This window comes from Elgaria multicarinata, chromosome 8 (assembly GCF_023053635.1).
Source record: "Elgaria multicarinata webbii isolate HBS135686 ecotype San Diego chromosome 8, rElgMul1.1.pri, whole genome shotgun sequence".
Taxonomy (NCBI): domain Eukaryota; kingdom Metazoa; phylum Chordata; class Lepidosauria; order Squamata; family Anguidae; genus Elgaria; species Elgaria multicarinata.
The window spans coordinates 17,482,547-17,510,494 of record NC_086178.1 but is presented as its reverse complement, the minus strand read 5'-3'; the positions used below and the strand labels follow the sequence as shown (position 1 = coordinate 17,510,494).

The 27,948-nt window shown below is 42.9% G+C and overlaps 1 protein-coding gene across 2 annotated transcripts in view; it reads right to left on the bottom strand.

Annotated features, from left to right (window-relative positions):
- Positions 1 to 22,635, bottom strand: part of TBL1XR1 (TBL1X/Y related 1) — a 197,990-nt gene extending 175,355 nt beyond the window's left edge. Inside the window, exon 1 of one of the 2 annotated variants that reach the window (XM_063131956.1) lies at positions 22,565 to 22,635. The gene's annotated coding sequence lies outside the window, so the exon portion shown is untranslated. Of the gene's footprint in view, positions 1 to 22,032; positions 22,171 to 22,564 lie in introns of those variants that run through there. The other variant, XM_063131955.1, reaches the window with a different exon arrangement.
- Between the last annotated feature and the right edge of the window lie 5,313 nt (positions 22,636 to 27,948).

The following is a 27,948-nucleotide window of genomic DNA, read 5'->3' as shown; positions in this document are numbered from 1 at the left end:
ATAAACAACAACAACATATAGACTCTTGGTCTGATCCAGCACGGCTCTTCTTATGTTCTTAAGCCAAAGTTGGGGGTTAGCACTAACTACTATTTGCTCAATGTTGATGTCCCCACAAAGTGCAATTAGAGGAAATTAGGAAATTGAGGGTGGATCAGAATGCAAGAGGGAAAGTTGCAAGCATGCAAACTCACAGTACATTACAAGCTCATGGTATATTCCGGACTCTCCAAACAATGGTTTGGGAAGATCAGCCAGCGTGGTGTAGTGCCTAGGGTGTTGAACTAGAAGTAGGGAGATCTGGGTTCTAGTCCCCACTTAGCCATGGAAAACCACCGGGTGACTTTGGGCCAGTCACAGCCTCTCAGCACAACCTACCTCACAGGGCAGTTGTTCCACAAGCAGACTTCCGCTTACACAGCAGGACTTCACCCTGCTGTTTCCCCCTGCATCCCCCCACAACTTTAACAAATCTGCTCTGGAGGGTCCCTCAACCCTCTAGAGCAGTTTGCGGGGGGCGGGGGCTGCAGGAGGGGAGGGAAAACCATTCCACTAGCAGTTTCCATTCCACTGGAACATAAGTCAGGATTAGATTCAATACATGAGTTCTGTAATGCAAAAGAGATAGGAGTGCATCCTCTGACTAGAGCTATGAGAAGACCCAAGGAGAGAGGGGGGAAACCTGGGGGTGGGGGCTCAGTACTTTTCCAATCCCCAAAACACCCCAGACATTTCAATTTTTTTATCCAAAAAGTTGGAAATTTAGAAGAAACACCGAAAAATATTCCTGTAAAATATTTTCTCTTTTGGAGCAAGATGTTTATGTAAGACAACCAACAACATTAGCGAATGATAATTCCTGTACATACTGTAGATCAGATGTGCGGGGTCCCTTTTGGGGGTCAGAGACTCGTGTTCTCACACACACCTTCTCCCCCAACTCACCCTGCAATTCCACTCAAGATCACTGTTTCCCGACTACTAATATTGCCTGCTGTCCACACACAAATTCAACAACACTCTGATCCAAGATTCATTCTCTTGATGGTGCTGCCATTTTCATGAGGACCATACATGGTCTACTTTTTCATCCGATTGCCATTTGCCTTCTTCTGGTCACCTCTGATCTAGTTTGGAGATACTGGAATCAAGGGTCTTGCTCTCAGAGAAGTGGGTAAATACTATACCCACTTATCTGAGATTAAACCCAAATGAACTCAATGGGGCTTATTTCTGTGTAGACATTATACGATTTGAAATGCCCTGTAAAATACTTATATTTTTGAGGAAGCAATCCTATGCGCACATGCCTGGGAATTATGCTCCAGTAAACAGAATGGGTCTTCTCCTGAGTAAATATGTATAGGATTGATCTTTAAAATCCATAAATATATTGAATAGGACAATTTTATATGCTAAACTAAACTAAGCTAAGACCACGCAGTTAGTGTTGTTAAAGCAAAAATATTTACATTTGATTGGAAAATATATATTCTAATTTCCCCAACATTTCTGTGTTTGATTTTTATTTTTGTTTTATGTCCCTCTCCACAGCCCACCACATCCAGTCATAGCTCTTTTGATTTTCCGGGAATTTTATATCTCTAAACCAGACATTTAAGATTATGCTCCTGGGAGTACAAAGACTTTTTAATTGCTAACAACTATGTTTTAATTGTTATAGTCCCCAATTAGTAGGTATGCTTGTTCAGAAAATACACAAATTAAAAAAATTAAACATGGCTGAAACCACCTGGATTCAAGATAGATTCATCCTGCAGCAACTCACTGCATGAAAATGTTCATGAATAATGAATTATTGAGGGGAGAAGTATTTTAATTTATTTTTTTAAAAAAACGAACACAATCTGTATAGGAATACAGTAGTGTAAAGCTAATTACTTGAGACCATTTTCGTTTTAAACTGAAGCTTGAGCAGCGTAGACGTGCAGAAAATTTTGAAAGATCAAAGAAGTTCAAAGCTCAAGCTTTAATAGCCATTAATCTTCTCTGTGCCAAACAGACAGGGCAGCCCCTCCATCAGTGGGATCCTGGACAGCCCGGCTTGGCCAATCAGCGTGATGCAAAGATGGGTCTCAGAGCATCCACACAGTTAGGCTGGTACCGCCAACAGGGAGGGGCAAGGAGATGGAGGCAGGCAATCGGGATGTGTGACACCGGGAGAGATTCACTACGCATGAGCCCCATTTGCGTTATTCATGAGTCCCTCTGAGGTGACTGATGGTGACATGCGCTTTACATTCATAAGACCAAGTTTAAAATGAAATCTTACAGCCTACACTTCAAACTGGGTTGGATCCAGCTCAAACATGAGCAGAAATCCTTGCACACCAAACTTCTCCTTCCTCCCTTCCCCCCTCCCTGTAGCCCCACCCCTGCCCTGGAGGGTCTCCCAAACCCTCTGGGGTACATTTGTGGGGACATGTGGGGAGAGAGGGGAAATTTGTTTCAGGAACAGTTGCCTCCTACCAGCAGAACGACACCATTGGGTGCAACCCACGGAGTCCACGATCCTCTAACTAACGCATGGGCACTGAACCAGGAAGGGTAAACACACCCACACGCCGCTGATGTCGATACATAACCTCCCCTTTGCAATGCCCATCTGGGCCCCACTGATCTGGGTGGCAGCGCATGAGAGTCCGCATCACCATGCAAGACCACCAGTTTGTAGGTGTTTGATATCTACAAAAACTTCAGCTACAGGAGAACCAGTTCGCTTACATAGAAACACAGAAGTCATGGGTAAAAAAATAAATTTAAAAAATCCAACTCTTGAGATCAAGTATTACAAAAGGACTGTCAGCAGCCTGAAAGCAATCTTAAATATGCTGTGACACAGAGAGGGATCAACACACCACAGCCTGAGACTGATCCAAGGTTTCACTTTGGGTTTGCTCCCTAGGATATGACAGGTTGCACTAAATTCATGCCTGAGCAAGCGACAGATCACATCACCACAACCAAATTACTGAAAAGAGAGGGAGTCAAACTCGAGGAAAATAAGATTCCTTAGACCAGAGTTTTGGAAGAAGTCTCTTCCGGAACTCTAATCCTGTGCTAAGAATAAGCAACAACTATAGAAAGACAATAAATAATAATGCTTGGTATTTAAGGGGTGTGTTCCTCTTAGCACTTGTCGTGCTTCACACACATTTATCCCGGAAAAGTAGGCTACTGTTATTATCCACATGTTGGATGTAGGAGGCTGCCCTAAGGCCAGTTGAAGAGTTCACTGCAGATTTATGTTTGAACAAGGGAACTTCCAGTTCATAGCTCATGCTCGTCACACACAAAGTGATACAAGCATCATCAAAACTTTCGACTGACCTACTGAATTTATCAGTGGCTGATCCTTAGCTCTCACTGGCATACAAGCTCAGGGGAAATCACACATAACCAAACTTGAGCCCATAGATCAGCCAGCTTGAAACGCTATAGACTTTTCAACATACGTGTCTGAAAGTTGTGGGGACAACAAGGCCAGATTAAATATATGTTCCTCCTGACACTGGCAACTGTAGACAGGATTTGGCCCTGGGCCTAGCGCACTGTGTGCTATTTGCTCTTCAGTTGAAAAGTTTTGATTTTTTAGGATGCAATCCTATGCATGTTTAGGCAGAAAAAAGTTCTACAACTCCCAACATTCCCCAGCCAGCATGGCTGGAAGAGGAATGCTGGGAGTTGTAGGACTTTTTTCTGCCTAAACCTACATAGAATTGTGTCCTTAAAGCCTTAAATTTGAGTAGAATCCAAAAAGGGTGTTGTGCACATTTGCTACCTGGGTGTCAGCCTTTGTCAGTAAACAAAGCGAATTCCTTTACGATAAAGAGATTTCAATGCCCTCCAACCGTCTGACAGCAAACCAGCATTCATATGAAATTTTAGTTCAAAAAAGGCATGCAGCAAAGCTGTGTGCTAAATTGGGTAGAGTGCTGGATTGGTCCAGGGAGATCTGAGTTCAAATCCCCACTTGCATGATGCTGCCTGGGTGATCCTGGGCCAGTCATTCTCTCCCTCAGACCTAACTTCCTTTTGAGGGTTGTTATGAAGATAAAATGGGGTAAACACCATCCCCCACCCCCACCCATGTATGCCACCTTGGGCTCCTTAGAGGTGAATAGAAATGGGGGGGGGGGAGGAAGTCACATGGCAACACTTAGAAATGTCTTAAAAGCTCATCCAATGCCAAAGATGGTCCACTGATACCTTGCCAGAGAATCCCACCACCACAAAAGCAGCTGCTCACCTCCAATGAAGACGCGCCCTGACTGAGGGCGATTAGAAGGCCTAGTGCAGTTTCAAAAACCCAAATAAAGTTCCAGTAACATTGCCCCAGTTCTCTGAAGCTCCAAAACATGGTGCTACATATTATGAGGAGAAGAAATGAGGAGGAGAAAGAAATAGGGCGCAATTAAGATTTCCCTTGACAGTCAATTCCCTTCAGCAATCCCTCTCCCTGGTCAGTTCTCTCAACGCACCTAGGCACCTCTAAATTCAACCCTGTTGGGCAACGGATCATACAGAGCATTTCGACTATTGGGCAGTATAGAAATGCAATAAATAAATAAATACCCCTCACATTACCATGAACTGGCAAACAGATATTTCCCTAAGTGGAGCATAGCTCTGTCCCTCAGCAGCAGGGTTTTCTCCATATGCCTAGGATAGCAGACCACTTTAATATACGTTTAGAAAGGACCAAGGAAAAGCTATGGTCTAGATATCTATCATAACCAAGTTCGCTCAGCTTCAAAATGGAGGAGGAAAATCACAACAGATTAAATGCAAAATGTCAAGCCACAGAGCTGTAGGGTATTCTTTTACAAGCACGACTTCCTGGAAAGATTTACATATTTGAACAAAAGTTCATCAAAGATCATTTAGGAACAGATGCAGAGCTCTTGCTTACTACGATTGTCTCTCACATTTTCCAAATAAAAAGGTACTGTTTGGGTAACTCTTGGTGTGAAGAAGAAAAAACTGCAAGTGTAAAGAAGCCACACAGTCCTAGTACTTCTTCCTCAGGGGAATGTCACAGCTCCCCAAGGAGGGGAGCGCAAGGTTTATATGTATGAAGCCCTCCATGCAAAACCTAGCTTCTCCGCTTAAAGCAATCTCAGGTACCAGATATGGAAAAATACAGCTTGAGAACCCAGAGCATAAAAAATTGGACAATCTACACTAGATTGGGAAGGGTTTGACTACAACCGGAAAAGGGACCTCCAACCTTTTTTGGATCAGTAGGCACATTTGGATTTGGCGGCGTGTCATGGGCGTTCTCATAAAATGGTTGCCATAAGTGCCTTGTTTATTCATAAAATGGCTGCCATTGTGGGATGGTGAGACTAAAAGAAAAGTACCTTCTTCAGGAATCTAAGTTACAAGGAAGAGGTGAGTGAGTCTAAGTTCCTAAACATTCTTTTGAACCCAAGTAAAGATGGGACTGGGTGGTAGCACTTGGCTTTGTAGCAAAGCCAGCTTCCCAATTTAAAATAGTAAGAATAAGTTTTAAAATATTAAGAAATAAAATAAAAATCAAGAAGGGCCATGCACGCACCCCATTGGAAAACCCAGGTCCAGGGCAAGTTCTACATGTGCTAAAAAACCCACAACAATAATCAGAGGTTCAACTCCCAATTAGGGTACATAGGGACTAAATTAGCTAAGTTTCCTGTATTAACTCAGTAGCCACCAACTTCTTTGCAGAGCCAGTATATCAGGGACTGGCATTTTAAGGCAGACTGCCAAGGCCCCAGTACCCTAGAAGGCTACACTGTTGTGTTTTGGGACTGCTCCTTCTCATTTGTTCGCCTGCTCTCATCCTTCCCAGAGTAAGTGATGGCGATGGCTGCCGGTCCAACAACTTGCCACCTGTTCAACTCATCACCCCTCAGTAAGGAGGAACCACTGTGTCTCGCCAGAGCTCCCCACCCCCTGCAAAAAAGCCTTGGGCCATTACTGTCTCCTTGACTGCCCCCCTGCCCATTAGACTGATAGAGGGCCTGTTCAGACAACACCCTAAGCCATGGTTAGGCCGCTAACCCTTTTGCAGCAAGTAGGTTAGTGAGCGTGTTTAAACCGTGGTTACGTGGTTGTGAACCGCCCAGAGAGCTTCGGCTATTGGGCGGTATAAAAATGTAATAAATAAATAAATAAATAAATAAATAAATAAATAAATAAATAAATACGTAGCCACCAGGGCTAGGAATGGTTCACACGACACACTAAGCCGTAATGTTTAGCTCAAAACTCTTAACCACCATGGTTTAATGTGTTGTCTGAACAGGGCCACAGAATAACAGGACAGGATGGTTATCCAACACGTCCCCCACACCTTCCTCCACCCTTAACTTCCTTTTAGCCAGAGCAGGGGGATATGGAGCCACTCCAGATTAATTCTATGAGCCATAGCTAGGAAGGTAAGCATAGAAAGGGATCCCTGGTGCCTGGAGAAGCTCACTGCTAAGTCATATGGTACATGCTGGTTTCTCTACCTCCGTTAAAAGCACCACGATGCACGTCATCAGGAGCTGAGCGAACACCAGCCGTTTCTGTGCATGGCCTTCCTGTGTGGTAAGCCACCAGGGCTACAGGTTGAAGCAACGGTAAAGGGTTCCAATGTACTGAAGCAAGTCTGCCCACCAAAGTTCACCATCGACTCTCCTTAACAGGAAATAATAATAACTTCCCTGTTTAAGCTGAGACTTTGCTGGAGCAATGGTACATCTTTACTGATTCGAATTCTTAGCTTGAAGTCACTTTTTAACTCAATGGCTGCCCTACAGATGCTGCCTAAAACGGATGCAGCTAATTTTTTAGCTCCCTCCCTCCCCTCCCCCTCTCTCTTTCTCTCTCAAGCTGTGCATTCATTAAATTTCATTTTTATACCACCCAATAGCTAAATCGCTCTGGGCTCCTCACAAAAATAAGAACCCAGAAATGCAATGTAATAAAAACATAATATAAAATTTTTAACATACAAAGTTTCAAAACAATTTAAAACGGGAAAGAAAAAAAACCTCAATTAGAATAAAATACCAGGACCTGCTAAAACAGTTTCCTTGGAGTAGAGAAAACCTTCAACTAGCACCAAAAAGGTGTTGGTGCACGGTGGAGAGCAGGCCACAATCAAGTGGAAGCAGAGCTTCACCATAATTTCCGTACTTTTCACACAGTAGCCAATCAGATGCATCTGGGAAGGCCCACAAGCAGGAGATGAGGGCAATAGCGCTCCCCCACCAAAATGTTCAGATGCTCACCAGAACCCAGACTACTTAGAAGAAGCAAATGGCAAACTGTAAGCCTTAACTAATCTCAGGATGTACGTAATGACATGCGAAACTACGCTAACGCAAGGTAGGAAGAACAACCTACTCCATTTTCAGGACTCCACAGAAAGTGCATAATATTTGGACAGTGATAGCTACCCTGCTTATTTTATACATTTCTTAGATTTGTATCCTGCATAATCAACACCTACATACCAAGGCTTTCACAATGCTTTCCACTGCTATATGCATGTTCTGTTAATTATTTATTTCACGTAGCTAGAACTTATTCAAGGTGAAATACAGTCTAGCATTGCGGGGGGGGGGGGGGGGTTCCACATGTCTCCAGCTTCGTCTTTCCTTCCAATTTCTACGTCCTCACATTTTTCAAACTTCTTTGCAACAGTGAAAGCTCAGAATGTACTTTTAAAGTGACACACAGACATAGGCCAGGCTTGTATTCTGGGAGTTCTAACAAGGACCTACAAGCTGTATGATTAATGTAAGAGTGACCATGCTGGATCAGACCAAAGGCCTATCTAGTCCAGCATGCTGTTCACACAGTGGTGAAACAGATGCCCACGGAAAATCCACAAGCAGGGCATGAATGCAAAGCACCTCCCACTAGGTTTTTTCCCAGCAACAGGCTGACTGCATTTGGATGCCACGATAGTCAATAGTGGGTTAATAGTCAACTCACAGTTGCCTATTTTGCAGGTACTCCCCACACAATCAGAGAAATAACTAACCATGAGTTGGTCATAATCAACTGTGAGTGGATTATTAATCTACCTTGCAATGGCCACTGCAGGATCTACACTACTGCTTTATAGGCCATTTCTACACCTGCTTTTTTTCCTGGGATCATCCTGGGATCAACCCTGTGCATGCAAATGACACACAGGCAGGGACGATCCTTCCATTTTCCTGGCATAATCCTTAGGTGTAGAAAGGGTCATAGTGGTATTGAAGTGCACTGACAACTGTTGGGGCCCATGACACGTCTCCACTAAGCAGGATACAACACTATGAAAGTGGTATGAAAGCAGTATATGGTATGTGTCAATGGGCCCCAACAGTTGTCAGTGCACTTCAATACTGGTACAAAGCAGTAGTGAGGCTCCTGCCTTTTATATACAGCTTTCGTAGTGGAATATCTGCTTGGTGTAGATGAGCCCTAACTCTCCCCCACCTTCTCTCCTCCTCTCAGTCCTCCCACTTATAACCCATTATCACTTGCTGCTGAAAATAGTGTTCTGCCAGCTTGAGTAGAGCAGCAGCCTCTACTTTGACCGCCCTTGCTTAGCAACTCTGTAGCCAACAAAAATAACGACGGTGCCCTCTACATGACACAATAAGCAACAGTGCTTTAAATAAGCCACTCTGCACATCATGGATTATTTGAATGGGTTATTTCAGCAAAATTACCCACGGTGGGTTAAAAAATTCCACATGACACGATAATTCACGGTTAAATAACCAACAGTAGATTATTTAACCCATCATGAGTTGCTGTGTTGTCCGAACCCAGTTACAGAGTCATACTGTCTCCAATACCAGAAATAATTTATAGCCACCATGGCTAGTAATCATTGACAGCCTTATCCTCTATTAATTTGTCTAATAGATCACACCACTGCCTGCAGCAGGTTTTCTGGATGTAGTTACACTTTTTGGGAGTCACAACATCTGATTCTACATGCATCCAAACTCCTTTGAAATTACCTTGCTCCCAATTCAAGCCGGGTTTTGTTTTGTACCTTCACGTCTTGCTGGGAATGGCTTTTTCCCACAGTGTCTGTCAGAGAATATGTGGGTTAGAAGCGTAGTTCTTTTCACTGTGGACAACTTTTTGCCAAATCACTTTTTCCATGTCTGGAAAGACTTCGTTACTGTGATCCTCCTGGAACTGTCCCTTAAATGCTACCCATGTACCACCAGTTCCATCAAGATGCTCTGAAGAATTGAAGCATCTTCCAACACTAAATTATACTTAGCAACAGGCGACTACTGAAAATGATGAACCCTATTGTGGTAACTGTACTTTGAGTCATTCATGCCTTTGTAACCTCTAGGCCAGACTTCTGTAGAGTACACTACAGGAGGTTTCGCTTAAGAATGGAAGCTTTCGCTGGTACAGAATGGAGCAACCTATCTTCAAAGGAACGAAAGAGAGACAGAGAATATCACATGGACATTACCCAGAACAGCCTTCCAGCTCAATAGGTTGCTTGGGGGAGCAGTATTTTAGTGATACCCAAGAAATCTGAGAGATGAACCTCATAATCTCATGCAACGTAATATTGCGAGGTGTTGAACCTCTTTCAGCCAGAAGGCCAAATTCAGTTTTGGAGGTGTATTGGGGGCTGCGTTCCAGGGACAGGTGAGGCCAAAATACCAGCAGAATTTACTTTAAAGCTTGTGGGATAGGCATTTCAACCTTTGCGACTAGGAAAAGAATGTGTAAAAGCCAGGACACCACCACCACCACCCAATCAGGGAAAGTGATGTGTGGCCATATAAAGAACCCTAGAGGGCTGGAATTGGCCCCTTGGCTCAGGCTCACTTTGCAATGTACGGCAGGGCTGCTTCCGGACAGCAAAACATCTTGGTTCTGAGCATTAGTGCTGCCTGCATTCTGGGCACAAGTGAAGATGTTTGCATTTCTGATAAGCCCTAAATTGCCACATATCCAAGAGGCTGAACATATTTCTTATACATGTGTATGAGTGGTGCACAACTGGCATTTAAAAAAGAAAAGAAAAAAAGTCTCCCGAAGCAGCTCATACCAATTAAAATTCAGTCTGTGACACCACTGGTGAGCGCTACATAAATGAAAAGACACAAGCCCTGCCCTCAGGCCTACGAACGAGAAGACAAGAAAAAGAAGGGAAAGGAAATGAAGTGGCATAAGAAAAGGGTCTTTTTCCCTAGGATTAGGGAACTTAGATTGGATGGAAGAAAAAAACATGAGTAACATAGAGACTAAATTAGAAAATGTTTTTTTTATGGAAGGAAAAAAAAATGGGTGGAAGGTATAAATAATCCGCTTTTGAGGTTTCACTGGGAAATTTGGAGTAAATATAAAGGGGCGCTGCTTCCGAGCAGCTCTCCCTTGTCACCGGTAATATTGTTGAAGAATTTCCCGGAGGAATTAAAGAGTAGATTAAGCAAAGTTTTAATAGAAAAAAATAAAATGAAATTAAGAGATTGGTTAAGAGGAATGGGTACAAGAGAGGACATAGAAGAGGTCTTGAAGGATAAAAAGTTAACTTGGTTAAATTATAGGCAATTAGAACAATGGACTAAAAAGTGGGTAAGAGATAATGGAGAGTGTAGAGAATTAACAAAGTTTGAAGAATTAATAGATAAGAAAGATAAGGAAAGGGGGAAAAGAACAGTGTTAAAAGGGTTGATGAGCGAAATATATAGAATATTGGTGGAGAAAGGGACAATGGATAATTCGGGTAAAACGGTTTGGGAGACAGATTTGAAGGTACAAATAGGACAACAGGGTTGGGAGGGAATATGGAAACAAAGAGCGTTGAGAAATATGTCAGTAAGAATAAAAGAGAATTATTATAAAATTGTATGGAGGTGGTACCTAACTCCGGTTAGATTGAACAAGATAAACAATCAGCAAACAGAAAATTGCTGGAGAGGTTGTGGGGTTAAAGGAACGTATTTGCATATGTGGTGGGAATGTAACTATGTTCAGAAATTGTGGAAGATGGTGTTTTTGGAAATTGAAGAAATTGTTGAAATGAAGATAGAAAGAACACCAAAAGTTGCATTGCTGTCGCTATTTGAAGAAGATTTTAAATGTAAAAAGGAAATTAAGGAACTGATAACGAATTTGTTGACTGCAGCAAGATTAATTATAGCTAGGAACTGGAAGATACAAGGGGAATATTCTATTGAAGAATGGTATAAAGAAGTATGGGATATAGCTATTAATGATAAATTAACAAGTAATATTAAATGGAGAAGAGGTATAGCTAAATCAAATGATTTTGAAGGAATTTGGAAACAGTTCCTAATATTTGTATTTTCTAAAGGGAGTGGGAATCCACCAGCAGAAGAAAGTATGAGATTCTGGAATCAGGAATGAGATCCCGTGGTGGGGGGTGCACTGTAGAGGTATTGATTATGTTATTAAGATAAGATATTGTATTCAACTGAATTATGTAGTATGTTGTGTGTTTTTATGTGATGTAATGTGTATGTTTAATAAAAAAGTAATAAAAAAATAATAAAAAAAGAAAAGAAAAGGGTCTCTTTGCTTATGCTTCACTATAGCCTCTCAGACCAACAGACCATCCTCTTGCATATTCCATCCATGCACCAAGAGAAAAGGGCACATCAGGAGACATCAGGAGCCCCAAGACACCGAAAATCCCTATCTCTTTAAATCCAAGGCTAGAACATCTTTTTTTAGAAATACTGTTTGCATTTTTTACCAAGCTGTCTTTCAGAGGCCAGCAGAACTTACAACAGGGTACACCCACCAGGGCCAGATCTACACCATGCAGGATATAACACTATGAAATCGGTTTGGAAACGGTATATGGAATGTGTTATGCGCCCCAACAGTTGTCAGTGCGCTTCAATACTGTTATAAAGCAGCAGTGTAGATCCTGCCCAGGCCAAGTATAGGGCACTAGCCAAGGAGTGTTGTCATGCATTGGCAGGCAACACCCCCTATTTCTACACTCCAGGCAGGCAGCAAACACACACACAAGGGAGGTTTGTCAAGCGGCCGTACATAGTTTGTGGGCTGTATCCATTACACAGGCGTTGGTATAAGGTTTTAGCTAATATTTGTTCCACCTGGTTTCCTGTAACTTTTAGATTGCAATCTGCCGTGAACCAGAGATGAAGAATGCTAAAAAAAATCTGAATATGTAAATAAATGGATTGGTCTCACAGTGAACTAGCGGTCAGCTATAAAGGTGGCAAAGCGTTCTTAATAGTGGAGATCTTCACTGGGAAGGGCCATAGCTCTCTGGAAGAGCACCTGCTTTGCATGCAGAAGGTCCCAGGCTCTATTCCCAGTGTCTCCAGGTAGGGCTGGAAAATCTCCTGCCTGGGCTAGATGAACCAATAGTCAGCAATACTGGACTAGGTGAATCAATGTTCTGACTCAGTATAAGGCAGCTTCCTATGTTCCTAACCTCACGTTCTTCTTCTAGAACAGCCTTCCTCAACCTGGGGCGCTCCAGATGTGTTGGACTACAACTCCCAGCCTGGCTGGGGCATTCTGGGAGTTGTAGTCCAACACATCTGGAGCGCCCCAGGTTGAGGAAGGCTGTTCTAGAACCTAAATAAAAATAATCAGGGGGATCTGTCGCAGAGGACAAACTGTGGCACTTCAGAAACCGTCTTTCTTTTCAAGGACCACAACCCCAGTACAAGTCTTTTCTAGGGTGCCTTATGTTCCATGCACATACTTTGCAAGGAGGACATACAATCCTGATACCTTATTGTATATTGGGATAGCAGGGCGAGTGAAGTGACCTTCTACGCGAGCCTATTCTTTAAGGCAGGGTGGGCAACTTATTTCCCTACAGATGTCCTGATGGATAGGGGCTGCCTCCAGTATCTGAGGCAGTAAGCCTGTGTGCACCAGTTGATGGGTAACATGATTGGGAGGGTGCTGTTGCAGCGTGTCCTGCTTGTGGGTCCCTGGTTGACAGCAGGCTGGCCACTGTGGGAACAGACTGCTGGACTAGATGGACCCTTGGTCTGATCCAGCATTATTCTTCTTATGTTTTGGCCTGCAATTCCCATCAGGCAGCACTGTCAATGGCGAGGGGTAGTGGGAGTTGCAGGCCAAAAAATCTGGAGGGCCACAAATTGCCCACCCCGCCTTAAAGAATAGGCTTACACAGAGGATCAGTTCACACACTTGCCAATCCAACATACAATGAAGTGTTAGGGCTGCATGCCCTCCATGAAACCGATGTCTATGGGACATACATTCATTCTCCTAGAGAAAGAGTCGTCTGGATCAGAGCAATGAGGTATACCCTCCCAAGTACAGGTAAGGATGGTCCATATAGCTCAGTATTGTATACACTGACTGACAGCACCTCTCCAAGGTTTTAGATCTTCCCTAGCCCTACCAGGAGGTAACAGGGAGTGAACCTGGGACCATCTTCATGCAGATGTATGTATTTCAATTCTCTCAACATTCTGGTTTTGTAAGCAGTCCGGAAAGATTGAAGTACTTAAGGTAAAATAATAAATAGTTCGAATGAATAATGGCTCTTTTACAAAGACTACCTTAAGACAGAGGGCATGTCTACACCAGGCCTCTATCCCAGGATCATTCCTGTGGATCCAAATGCCACACAGGGGATCCCGCGAGCAAGCAGGAACGATATAAATTTATTTATTTATTTATTTATTTATTTATTGCACATATATACTGCTCCCATAACCAGGGCTCTCTGGGCAGTTTACAGAAATTCTAAAATTAAGATAAAAACGAGTATACAAAATTTAAAATTCTAAAACACAGAACATACACACATAAAGCATTAAAAACCGTTAAAAAACTAAACATGTGGGTGATTAAGATGTGCCGCCATATTTTCCTGGAATAACCCTTAGGTTATTCCAGGAAAAAGGGCCAGAGACTACCTAAAATGAACGTTGCTAATATTTTCAGGAAAGCTCTGAAATCATGCTTTCAGAAATTGTTAGGCCATCACGGCCCAGCCTCCCACAGATAAGCCATCTCGCACAGACCACATTCTGTGACAAGCAGAGAAGGAAACTTTACAAGCTACTGCACTGCAACGAAACGTCCAAAGCGAATACTTGCCACAGGGAAGCCATAGGAAACAGCCTCTCTCATCTAGATAGTCACCGATACATGGAGAATTATGAACTACCCTGAGAGAATGAGATTCACCATGGGATTACAACAAGCTGCTGTAGGTGTAAGATATAGTGCAGAACACCAACCACAGGAAACCTGGTAACATTTCAGTTGTCCATGGGAAGTGCACACCAGCTCAATAGCTAGTCTAATGCTTTGACGCTAGATGGAAGCCCAGGATCCATCACCAGTTTGATATGGGGGATCATTTCTTACCAGCATCAAAAGTGGCAATCACTTTAAATACATCCGTCAAGTTTGCCTAAAATAATACAGAATGTTAGATGTGCCACCCAATACAGTCTCTACTTCATTTCCTGAAAAATCTATTCAAATCTAGTTACGGCGACAAAACAACCAAAGCCGCACGTCCCCCCTGCCTCTTATTTTGTCTCAACTTATCCTCGTTGCAGGAACAATGTTAACGCTGGCAGAAAGGATGAGAGTAACACACAACAGTTCAAGAGAAAGTTCTGGAAAGAACAAAGGGAATGAAGTAAACCCAACTTACAAAAGCAGAGACTGGTATGAACTGACCATTGAAGTTCAGAGCAGGGGGACGGAGATGAGGAAAGAGAAGGAAAAACTTTATTTTCACACCAATTAGAACTGAACTAACATAGCAAGTATGTGAGTTTATTAGTCCTACACTTCATTACTACCTAAATGTATTCCTTCCCATTTGATCGCATGCTCTTTTACTATACACTAAAATAACCAGGCCTCCCACTCACCCAAGAACCTATAAATTTAATGCCAGAGCCTAGGAATTTAAAATATATACATTCACCATTTGTAACAGCCGACACCAAAGAACCCTTTGACACCTACCTGATAGGAGTGCCTAGGCCTAGAACTGAACACTACTGCAAAAGAGACGAGAGGCAAAAGGGCCATCTAAAGCTGTGATGTTGTGATTATTAAGTGCTTCAAGAACGGTTACAGCTGAAAAGTAGTATACAAGTACAAATATTGCAACATAAAGTAGAAAGGATCATCTCAGTTCAGCAGCAAAGTTTTCTAGGAACATACAAAGCTGCCCGGACCATCTAGGTCAGTATTGCCCTAAACCAGCCTTCCTCAATCCGCTGCCTTTCATGTGTTTGACTACAATTCCCATCCCACTGCTGGCTAGGGATAATAGGTGTTGAAGTCCAACATATCTGGAGGACTCAATATTGGGGAAAGCTCATCTATGTGTCTGGAAACAGCAGACTATTTACTCCTGTCCTACCTGGAGATGTTGGGGATTGAATCCGGGACCTTTCGCATTCAAAGCATAGACTTATAACATTGGTGTATGGCCCTTTTCTCTACAGAGTGTTTCCACTCATTGCTGGATAAAACCATGGTGTACTAGAACAGCAACAAAGGAAGAACGTACAGGTTTTATTTAGCATATCTATTCACTTCTCGGGAGCCCTGCCCTCTTTTGTATCTGGTCACACTAGTATAGCTCCTGCAGCTTTAGCTGTTGTGACAAAGAGGGAATTTCACCAGGTGCTGCCTGCATACAAATGACACCTGCTGAAATTCCTTTTTCTATACAACTGCTAAAGATACAGGAGCCCTGTCCTCCTTTCCATATGGTCACCTTAGTAATTCTTCTAATGTTTTGTCAAAGTATCCTCTCTTGGACTTACTGGTTCATGTCCTACCCTCTGCCTTACCTTGTTTGCCCTAAGTCTACTGCTATTAAGCATTTACAGTACTCACCTCCCCCAAAAACCATTCAGTTTGTCCTAGGATGTATAACGTAATGTACAATAACGTGGCCATGTATGATTCAGAAGATGGTCAATTTTTTTGCTAATCCACAAACCCTCAATTGACATGTCACATTCCCCCTCCCTGCTAGCACATTCACCTCATTCCTCACCTCTCTGTCCCTGATTTAAGAAGAAAGATGTGCACTTCCTTTGGAAGATAAGCTTGGAAATTAAAATGCTGAACCTTGCCAAATAAAAGAGAACAAAATGGATCAAATGAAGATCTTCTTTTATGCACGACCCGTGTGTTTAACGTTCTAGAAGCTTTAAGATTATCGGTCGTTAGCTATACGAAGTATAACTAAATTAAAAATAAATAAAGTTAGCCATCAGAGAGACGGACTGAGAATGAAATTACCTTGGCCAACCCCAAGTTCTGCTGAAACAGCAAGATGTGCTCTACCCTCGCCAGGGGGTAAAAGGTCCCAGGTGCAATCAATGGCAACCTCCAGTTAAGATGAATTAACTAACACTTGAATATCCCCTCTCTCTGCCCAAGACTCCGCAGACCTTTGACTCTCTGCCAGTCAAAGTAGACAATATTGGGCTAGATGGATGAATAATCTGGCCAAAAGGCAAAGCGCTGACAAAGTACCCAGATCTTTAGTTAAGCCATCATAACATACTGAGTAAAGGTACTCATGCAGAACACCAGGGTGTGGAGCACTACATAAACCCCTAGCAAGACCACACACAAAAATGTGGGGGAAATAGTTTTACACCACCACTTCCAAGTCTCTGAAACACTAGTTTGTACACAGCCAGGCAGCAAGGCCATAAGAAAGGCCCCATTTCACATGTATATACATTTTTGCACAAGTAACCTTTGATTGTTACCTGGGGCCACAACACACATAGCAATTTTCCTATATGGGTATCATGGCCAAATAGGAAGCGTGCTCCATGATTTTTCTACATAGAAGCAATATCCCATGCAAGAAAAAAGCCTGGAGTGAGAGAGCTCTAGTACTTCACCAACAAAAAACCAACCCAAGGCATGACATGAGTGTCTTCTACTTTAGAGATATGCCCTATGGAACAAGGCCCTTTATATTTCACAACTACACAGCTGATGCTTGGCAAAGACAGGTCCGCTCTGGAAGGCTTTTAAATGATTGTCCGCTTGGCCTCTTCATCTTAGCAATGTTTACCTCTATGGCTGATGTTTTGCTTGATGCTATTTGATTCTGTTGTAATTTTATTTTTGTATTGTATTTTTTGTATTGTATTTTCCCCCTATTTATTATGTAAGCTGCCTTGAATTCACTCTGGGATATAGGCATTTTAAAATTAATTAAATTAAATATAGCTCTTTCAGAACAGGGAATAAAACCTAAAAATTCATTCTTCCACTTGCTTACAGTACTGCCACATACTGACTTTATTTTCAATTCATCCAGGCAGTGACAGTATTTATTTTATTATTAGTTACATTCATGAATCATCTTTCTGCGAGCAACCAAGGAACACGCAAGGGATTAAAAAAAACACCAACTAAAGACATTTAAATGTCAACAACAAATATCCAGACGATTTAACAGAAACAAAAACATTAGAAAGCAGAAGAGTTTTCTCCTAGTCATTTAAATGGAGAAACAAAGAGAGATGGTGAGGCAGGCCTCCATGGAAAAGCTGTTGCACAGCTAAGGTGCTACTACTGAAAAGGCCCTACTCCAAGTTCCACAAAATCTAATCTCAGAAAAGGATGGTACACAGAAACAGACTAGCCCGCTGAATGTAATATTTGGGGACACTGATGGGGGGGGGGGACTCCCGCAAGTACACTGGGTCTACTACCCATCTGTACAGCACCATGTACATTGATGGTGCTATATAAATTAATAATAATAATGTGCATAGGACCTTATGAGCGAACCATGACCACACTGAGCTGAGCCCGGAAACCTAATAGGAAGCCATTGATATTGGCAAGTATATATATCCCGTGTGCCTACTACCAGCTTCCAATCCTTTTTATGTGTAAAGTATGTTTTAGGTAACGATTCTGCATGCACCTCTTTCAAGCCTGGATACTCCCTGGAGGTTCTCATAAAAAAAAAAACCACTGTGAGAACTCAGTGAGAACTAGCCAAACACACACACACCTATAACCACAAACATAGTTCTAAACTTTTAACAATTCTCTAAAGCCCGACTGTTCAGTTTGCCATATACCTCATCAACTATTGCCAGGGGTGACTGCAGGAAGGACTACAAAGGTGGAAGCAGTTTTATCATACTTTGCACTTACATTGACAACAACGCCTTACAACTTCAGGAAACCACGCAAACACCACCACAGAGAGGAATCCATTGGTGTGTAAACAGACGCCCTTTAAAAAAATACCTTGAGCTAGTGGGCTGAGAAACCGACATAGGTAGCACATATACCAAAGTGTTCCAGTCAACCTATATTTTCCCTCCATGAAGCTTAAAGACACTCACCTTTAAACACAAGTGTCCTATCAGCCCTGGAGAGACCTCCCCGAGCCAAATAGCCACCAAAACAAACCCTATTAATACTTCCCTCACCTCCACCTACCCTTAAGAAGGTAGGGACCGCTAAATATATTCCAGGTGTTCTCAATAGTCATTTGGGAGGGTTGCCATGATGTTCCCAAGATGGAGACACACGTGCGTGCCTTCCCTGTTTATGGGTATAACCTTGCAGTCGTATAACTAATGTTATTAGGAAGGGGGAAGTATATACAAAGCTCAGGTGTTGTGAGGCAAACAATAAATTGAGTGGTCCCTGAAACTAAACTTAAGTGGAAAAACAATAGAAGGGGCCAATTACCAGTGTTTATTTTGTATAGATTGCTTTTGTATTTTTTAAATTGCCTTTCAATCTATAAATACTGTAAGTAGGTACAGCAAAATCCATCTCATCTACCAAGCTCTTTCCAACACCAGTCGACCATATGCCTCAGCTATTGGGCAGTATAGAAATGTAATAAATAAATAAAAAATGCCTCTGGGCACTCACAACCAGGCCATAAAAAATATTTCCCACCACCACCACCACTCTATCTCCCTGGCATCTGGTATTGAAAGGAATACTACTTCTCTACACCAGGCAGTTAGCTATCATGACTAAGAGTCCATTGATAGGCAATCGCTATGAATTGGTCCAATTATTTCTTAAAGCTACTCAAGGCCCCCTAACTCTCACATACCCAGTTTCACATGCAGTTCCCTGTAGTACAATCCTATGCCGCTGGGGAGTATGTGTGAATACCCCAATTATGTAAGGAAAGGTGCACAATGACGGGTCATTCCAACACCATCAGCCCCACCCAAACAGTTATATATTTATATTTATTTATTACATTTATATACCGCCCCACAGCTCTCTGGGCGGTTTAAAACAGTTAAAAACAGTAAACATTTAAAAAGTATACAACATTTAAAAAACCATCAGAAACATATAGACAACAATATAAAAACAACATTATCCATTTAAATGGATGCACACACACAGTGGGATTATACTACAGGACGTTGGTTCTCACACAGATGGGTAAATGAGATGGAGCCTAAAGTGTCACATCTTGTAGTAGTGAATTGTACAAATCAATTATCGCTTGTGTGAACAAGTACGTCCTTTCGTCAGTAGTCAACCTATTGCCATTGAGCAATACTGAGTGACTCCAACTTCTGGAGCTCAAGAGCACTGAACATTTTCCCCCAATTCTCTCAATATGAAAGCAACGGTCACCTACACTTTTGCCAAGAGAACTGGTCATTGGTAAACAGCATTCATGCAGAACCAAACTCAGTAGCTTATTTTTTGAATGAAGAATCAGCAGACCCAAACGAACTGAATGTAACACCATGTTTTAAAATGAAGTAAGAGTACAACTCAATTACAATGACAGCTCATAGCAACATCAATCTAATCATCAATATGTCCAAGTCAAGTCCAACCACCGTTATTTGTCATACAGCACCAATAGCATGCCAGCCACTGTTCGGAACACATGAGTGGCATGGATTCTGCTGGCAACAATACAACACTCCAACAAAATCCTCCAGTCTTCCAAGTGGCCATCATGCCACATGAATCATACTGTCAACAAAGAAGGAACCCATCAGCTTCTTCCCAAAATAAACCATTCAAGATCCACTCAACTGTCCCATACTTATGTAAACAGTTCCACTGATATATGGTGGTTTAGCCAGGAGCACTCATCTCCATTTGCACACTTGTGGCACCAACAGTGTAAGTTCAATGGGACATACTTCCTAGTAATTGACTTTTGGCTTGCGGTCAAAAGCATTTTGTCCCAGACACATTCATGATGGTATTTGCACCACAGTAAAGATCCAAACCAGCATTCTTCAGGATGCCTCACATGGGCGAAATGTTACATTTAAGAAAAGTCCATCAAAACCAAACAAGGCCCCAAGCATGAGGCCTAGCTCAACCCACGCACAAAGAATTACAAGCTTGCAAACGGAACCTTTGTGTACCTAGCCTAGCCAAAAGTTGTGCTTTTGAACTGTGTGTGATACAGACATCTAATGTAGAAATCCACCTTAAAGCATTCCTGACAGATGGCTGTCCAGCTGCATCTTGAAGGCCTCTAGTTGTGGCTTCTCCCACACTAGAGGCCTTCAAGATGCAACTGGACAGCCATCTGTCAGGAATGCTTTAAGGTGGATTCCTGCTTTGAGCAGGGGGTTGGACTTGATGGCCTTATAGGCCCCTTCCAACTCTACAAGGATTCTAAGAACACAAGACAAACAGCAAGAGACACCACTTACCACGTGGTTTGTGGTATTCTCATGTATTTATTATAACAGATCATGAACATAAGCTTAGACAACACAACTTTTCTTCCCGCTCACCCTCCATGCCGGTGTCACAGAAAATGGAAATTGTGCAGGGCTTATATAAATCAGTTAGAACTTCCTGTACACAAGCAACAAAAAAATGAGGAAGTAAAGCACATGTAAGAATGAGAAACTCCACCAGGCAATTCAGGGACATCATAAAACAAGTTCTCTTCAACACCAATCTACTGACCAAACTTCTGTGTTTGTTTGCTTTTTTAACTTTCCATGCTCAAGAACATCTACCGTAGGGTGTTTTGTTTTGTTTTTGCCCTATTTCACTTCAAAAGCCATTTGACAATCCTCTTTGCCAGAGCCATCTTTAATTTATACCTTCTCCCCACGTCACAGAATAATAATAAAACGAATATTTTACCATTGCTGGCGTAAGATAGCCCACATATTGCTCCGTACTGGAACTGCCTCCCTCAACTTTTAAGTCTGTGGAGCAACCCAACAAAAGTGCATATAAACAAGAACACCACAATTACAGTTGCCCACTTACATTTTCTGAGACTGATTTACACGTGGGCAAGAAACCCAGTCATTGGTAAGAAATCCTGATTTCAAACTGGGGCCTATATCACTTACATATATCAGATATGGCTATGTACTTTGTCCAAAAAAATGTTAAATGCTTCCCAGAACTTAGAAAATTGCTCCACGACAACTCTGCCACTTTTAACGATTTTTAAAGACTCCTTCAATCCCCTCCCTTCTCCAAATTTTAACTTTGCATTCTTCAAAGCAGGTAAAAAACAGACAAAACAATCCATAATTATATTTTAAAAAGACAATTGGAAAGGGGGTGGGGAAGCATAACAAGCCAGACGTCTTAAAATCCTTATTTTGCCAAAAAGAAAGAAGCTCCGCCACTGTTAACACAGTCCCATCCCCCACTCCAGCATGAGTGCAGGCACATTTCTTCCCCTCCCCCCATCATTCCTTGCAAACATACATTTAAGACAGAAGCCCAGCAAACAAAACTTTCCCTCCCCCCTCTTAAAAAAAAAAGAGAGAGGAAGAAACAACCCTTCTAACCTTTTAAATAATAATAGTAATAAGTAATAAATAAAAACCACTTCCGAGCGCGATCTTGCCTATGCTCAGGCGTGTGTGCGTTTTCTTTTAAAGCAGGAAATTAAAATCAAATCTATATGCATGCGTGGAAACACAAACTCTTTTCTTTGCACACACACACACGTCCACACACAAATCGGTCTAAAAATAGGCGATAAATCCAGCTTACTTCATAATGGCTGCTTGCTTGCTTGCTTGCATTTATTTGCGCAAATTCTCGTTTCGCCTTCCAAACGCGGTGAATCAACACTTCCCACCCCCACAGCAACACACACACATACACCCAAAAAGGAGGTCAGAGGCTGGGGGGGGGGGGCGAGAGAGAACGCAACCCAAACACCACGACACGCAAGAAAAGGAGCGATCGGGGTGGGGGTGGAAATATTAAAGTTAAAAGACACCGACTTCCAGGAAGGGGGAGGGGGAATTGGAGAGAAAGAGGGCCAAGTTGAAAAATGCATGTTCCGCTGCTCCCCATCCCCCACGCTTCCTCCTCCAACTAGCTACAAACACAGGCGCCCTCCTCTCTCCACCCCCCATGTCTGATCTGTACCCCCCACCACACACACACACACACCAGCCTTCAAATCCTGCTCCGTCACCCCCTTTTCCATCAACTTGATGCGCTATTATCCTATGTTGCAAATGTCTATTTACCGAGAGAAAAGGACGCACATCCAGAAAACACTCTTGTTTCTTACCTTGCAATTGATGGCTCAGTTGTAGCCTGTTCTCACCCCCTCCTTTTTTTGCAATGGAGGCACACACACACACGCAAAAAAAAAAGACAGAAAGAGAGAGAGAAGGGAAAGCGAGGGGGGGAGAAACACACACATATATATCTATATAGATATAGATCTATTTATATGGGGATAGATAATGCAGCTTCCTCCTCTTTTCGAGAGATTTACCTATATGGAATATATGGATTTGCAATCGCTGATGCAGTCCCCAAAAATAAAATTTTAAAAAGACAGAGAAGGGGGGAGGGGGAAAAATAGACCACAAATAGCCACCAAAAATGCAATGTATTCAATTATATCCCAGCTTGGGTAAGGTGGGGGTGGGGATTTGGGGGGAAAGGGGGGGTGGAGAGGTTGATGGGAGGAGGTGTGTGGGGGGGAGAGAGATTACAGATTAAGTCCCAAGGAAGGAGGAGGGAATAAAAAAATAAAAAAGTATTGTGTGTGTGTGTGTGTGTGTGTGTGTGTGTGTGATTTAGATTGAAGAGGAATTGAGGCAGAATGTTAAAGCTGTTACTAAGGGAAGGAGCCAAACGGTTCAGAGCAGCCAACGGCTCTCAGACACTCAGCACTGGGGAGAGAAAGGTGGCCAGCCATACAGAAATGAGCGGAGGAAAAAAAAAAAAGAGAGAGGCGCGCGCGCACACACACACACACAAACGCACATATGCATAGGCGAGGGAGGGAGAGCGAAGCGAGGAGAGGCCTCCTGGCTTGCTTCTCTTGTTTGCACCCAGCAAAAACAAACTAGGTTGCACGCACCGCAGGGCGATGGAGAAGGAGGGAAGGGGCACATTTGGGGTCCGAGGCTGTAGAAGGGGGGGCGGGTGCAATAATAATAATAATAACAATAATAATAATAATCTAATGCATTTACACGCACACACTTTCCAAAATGCAACAGAGGGGGAAGGGAACCCCCTGCAAGAACGGGGTGGAAGTGTGTTTTGGTTGTTCTTCCCACTGGGAAGAAAAGGCGTTGCCACCACCACCCCATCCCCTAAAAAGGGGCAACAGGAAAGGGGAGCATATTGGTAGTTCCAAACAAACCAGGTTGCATACATGGCAGGGGAATGGAGAAGAAGGGAGGGGAAGCACATTTGGGGGTTCAGGACTGTACAATGTGGGGGGGGGAGGAGGAGGGGGAGGATAATAATAATAATAATAATAATAATAATAATAATAATAATAATAATAATACTTTTACACACACACACACACACACAGAGTTTCCAAAATGCAATAGAGGGGGAGGGGAACCCCCTGCAAGAAAAGGATGGATGTGTGTTTCGGTTGTTCTGCAAAGTCCCACTGGGAAGAATGTGTGGCCACCCCCACCCCAAAAAAGGGAAGAGGGAAGGAGGGGCAATACTGGTTGTTCCAACGCTCCTGGAAGGAGGAATAAGGCACCCTGATACCAAGGCCCTCTCTGAAATGCACCACCAGAAAATTGGGAAATAGTGGGCGGGGGGGGTCACAATTGAGAGTTGCAAAGCAGGAAGGAGTTGGGGGAGCAGGAAAATTGTTTAATAGTTCTGTATGCAAATAGTTTTCTGTTATGTTATATTGTATTTTACGGGGTTAATCTTTGTAAACGAAACTGAGAGCTTTGGCCATTAAGTAGTATAGAAACAAAATGAATGAATACCCCACCCCAGCGCGCTATCAATTATACATTTATATGGGTATGAACAATGACTTGTAAATTCGAATTGATGTTTACTGGTGGCTGGCAAAGGTTGCATCTGGGAGGGGGTAAGGGTGGCGTATTTGGGGTACCGGTGTGGGAAGGATGAAAGTTCTGGGCCCATGAAAGACGAAACACGACACCCCATTTCCAAATGCATTCTTGGGACATGACTACATGAAGGGTTCGCCCCGGGGTGGCTTCGCAGTTACCGGCACGTCATCTACATGACGCAGCCGCCATTGCAAAGCCATCCAGGGGCAAACCCTGGAAACTCCACTCCAAAAAGGTCAGGCATTTACCCCTACTTTTTTGGCAGTGGAGCCCATGGCTCCTCCTGATTGGTTGCCATGGGCAGTCCCAAGCCTGTAAAAGTAGGGGGGGAATTAAAACAAGGGGGGGAGGTGAGGAACAGGGCCATTCCTCCCCCACTTTTTAAAAAAATCTGCGCAACTGCGCAGATACAGGTAATAAAAAATGGGGCGGGGACGAACAGGCAGCCAGAGGGAGGAGAGGTGGTTCACCCCGAGTCCCTGCTCCCTCACGTCTCCCTCTGGTTGCCTCGTTCCTTCCCCTGCTCCCCGTTTTATTTTTATTATCTGTATCCGTGCAGGTGCACTGATGCAGACAAAATAAAAAGGGGGGAGGAACAGCCCCGTTCCTCTCCTTCCCCCTTTTTATTTTATATTTTACTTTTAAAGACCGGAAAAGTTCACATTTGCATTCCTTGCCACGCAGATGCCGGGAAGGAACGCAAGTGCGGGAGCAAGGTGCCTCATGTCGCCATAAAGATGGGGGCCTGGTGAAGGGCCGTAGCTTGGTAATAGAGCACATGCTTAGCATGTGCGTAACACCCCAGGGTCAATTCCTGCTGTCTCCAGTGAAAAGTTTCTGGGTGCAGAGAGTCAGAGTAGTCAATACTGGGCTAACTTGATGGTCTACAGGCCGCTGCAATGCACGGAAGCAGGAACTAGAAGAGGAATGGAGGATACAGTGTGGTTGAGAGGCAGAAAAAAACTGCATCCACCCCCAAACCTGTCACACATCTGCAACAGTCTTGCAGGCCTAATAATAGTTCTGCGTGGTCTAGGTGAAAGATACCGTGAAATACAATGAAAAGCAAAAAGGCACGCTTTCTTCAAACCAGAAAGCCAAAGAAATGTGCACAATGAGCAGAAGGAGGCATTGTTTAAGCCCCACTTGAAACATACAAACCACCAGAAGAGCATTGAGAAGGGAAGGGAAGAGAAAACACACTATATGGGGGAGGGGAAGTCCATTACTACGAGAGGGAGAGAAGAGAACCAGGAAATTGCATTAAGCAGATCAAGTCATTATTTGGTGTTCTGCACATTTGAAATGAAACGTGCATAAAAAAAAAAAAAAGTAGAAACAGAGCGTGTAGGACTGGGAGGGCAAAGGAAAAGAAAGAAATGTTAGGGGAAGGGGGAAGACACACCCCTCTGCAAAATACTGTTTTAGAAAACAAACCAATTACAGAAAAATAAGGGAGGTGGGACATTGAAGATTATGTATGTTAAAGGGGGGGCACGCTCATTATAACACAAAAAAATTGGACTGGGGGACAGAGGTGAAGAAAGAAACCTCTTTAGTGGGGGGGAGCGTAGTTCGATGGCAGAGCACCTGCTTTGCGGGCAGAAGGTCCTGGGTTCAACTCCCAGCTTCTCCAGGTAAGGATGGGAAAGAATCCTGCCTTGAAAGCCCAGAGAGCAGCTGCCGGTCAGTTATTATTATTATTAATTATTATTAATTATTAATTACATTTCTATACCGCCAAATAGCCCGAGCTCTCTGGGCGGTTCACAAAAATTAAAACCATTCCAAGTATAAACCAACAGTATAAAACCATAATGTAAAATACAATATGAAAGTGACAACAAGGTTGGGCTAGATGGACCAAGGGTCTGACTCAGTAGAAGTCACAGCCTCCGATGGTAACTGGGGGCTCAGGAGCAGGATTTGATACTCTTAAGCTTCAAATGAAACAAATGCTTACCTCTGCGTAAGTTTTAAAGATAAAGGCATCAAAATTGGCACAGTAATAGATATTAAGGAGAGCTTTAAGCATACCAAATTTGAATTGGATGGGATCATCCATTGATTTTTTATGATTTGTTTACATTTCCCCTCTTAAACCCTTTTCCTGGTATGCAAAGGATCTTAGCAGCGCTGCCGCCCGGGGTGTGATTTAGCTAGCAACAACAACACCGCCAACAGCTTAGCGCTGTAGGGGATAATTCAAGGGAAACAGGTATGTGGGATGAAGCTAGTAGAGTCCAAAATATCTGGAGGGCACAAGCTGAAAAAGGCTGCATTGTTTGACAGTCATATTTGTTTATACCCTCCTGCTATTATTATTATTATTATTATTATTATTATTATTATTTATTTATATAGCACCATCAATGTACATGGTGCTGTACAGATAACACAGTAAATAGCAAGACCCTGCCGCATAGGCTTACAATCTAATAAGTTGTAGTAAACAATAAAGAGGGAAGGAGAATGCAAACAGGCACAGGGAAGTGTAAACAGGCACAGGGTAGGGCAAAACCAACAGTGTAAACTGTGCTTACAGGCATAGCTACACTACAGACTTACAATTGGTTTAGGGCACAATCCTTTGCGTGTGTAGATGGGGGGGGGAGTCCTACAATTCCCAGCATTTCCCAGCCGGCCATGCTGGTCGTTGAAGGACATTTTTAGTTTAAGCATGCATAGGATTGTACCCTTAATGGTAAAGGTGCATGTTGCTTTACAAAGCAGGACAGGTCCCTGCTGCAAGGGGCTTACAATAGGAGATAACAGAACAGAGGTAGGGAAATGGAGGTTGGGCTAAACAGGGGAAAGCGAAATCAATGGCAAGTGGCACAGATCCTAAGTGCCTGTGTTCTTTTAACCCCCCCTGTTTGTTTTATCTTTTTCTAGCCAAATGTTCCAGCTCAAGCATGATACACTTATGTAACCCTGTAAAGAAAAAAAATGGGTGTCCTGAATGATGTAACCCCTTAGGGTGAGCATATGAAAAGGAGGACAGGGCTCCAGTATCTTTAACAGTTGTATTGAAAAGGGAATTTCAGCAGGTGTCATTTGTATATATGGAGAACCTGGTGAAATTCCCTCTTCATCACAACAGTTAAAGCTGCAGGAGCCCTGCCCTCCTGACCAGATACAAAGGAGAGCAGGGCTCCTGCAGCTTGAACTGTTGTGGTGAAGAGGGAATTTCACTAGGTTCTCCATATATACAAATGACACCTGCTGAAATTCCCTTTTCAATACAACTGTTAAAGATACAGGAGCCCTGTCCTCCTTTACATATGGTCACCCTATAACCCCTCCCTGTTGCCAGCACAACATTTTTTTTGTTTATTATACGCCTTTCTATACTGCCTTTAAAGACTTCCCCAAAATATATTTACAATAGTTATAAAACAAAACAATAATAAAACAGATATCAAAACAATAACACGTCAGCAATTGTATTGATTTCTCTCTCTCTCTCTCTCTCTCTCTCTCTGTGTGTGTGTGTGTGTGTGTGTGTGAACTCAGAAATCTATAAAATAAAGTCATAAAAAGCCTTGTGGAATAGCAAAGGTTTTAGAGTGTGTGCTGCCCTTTAATGGCATATCTGCCC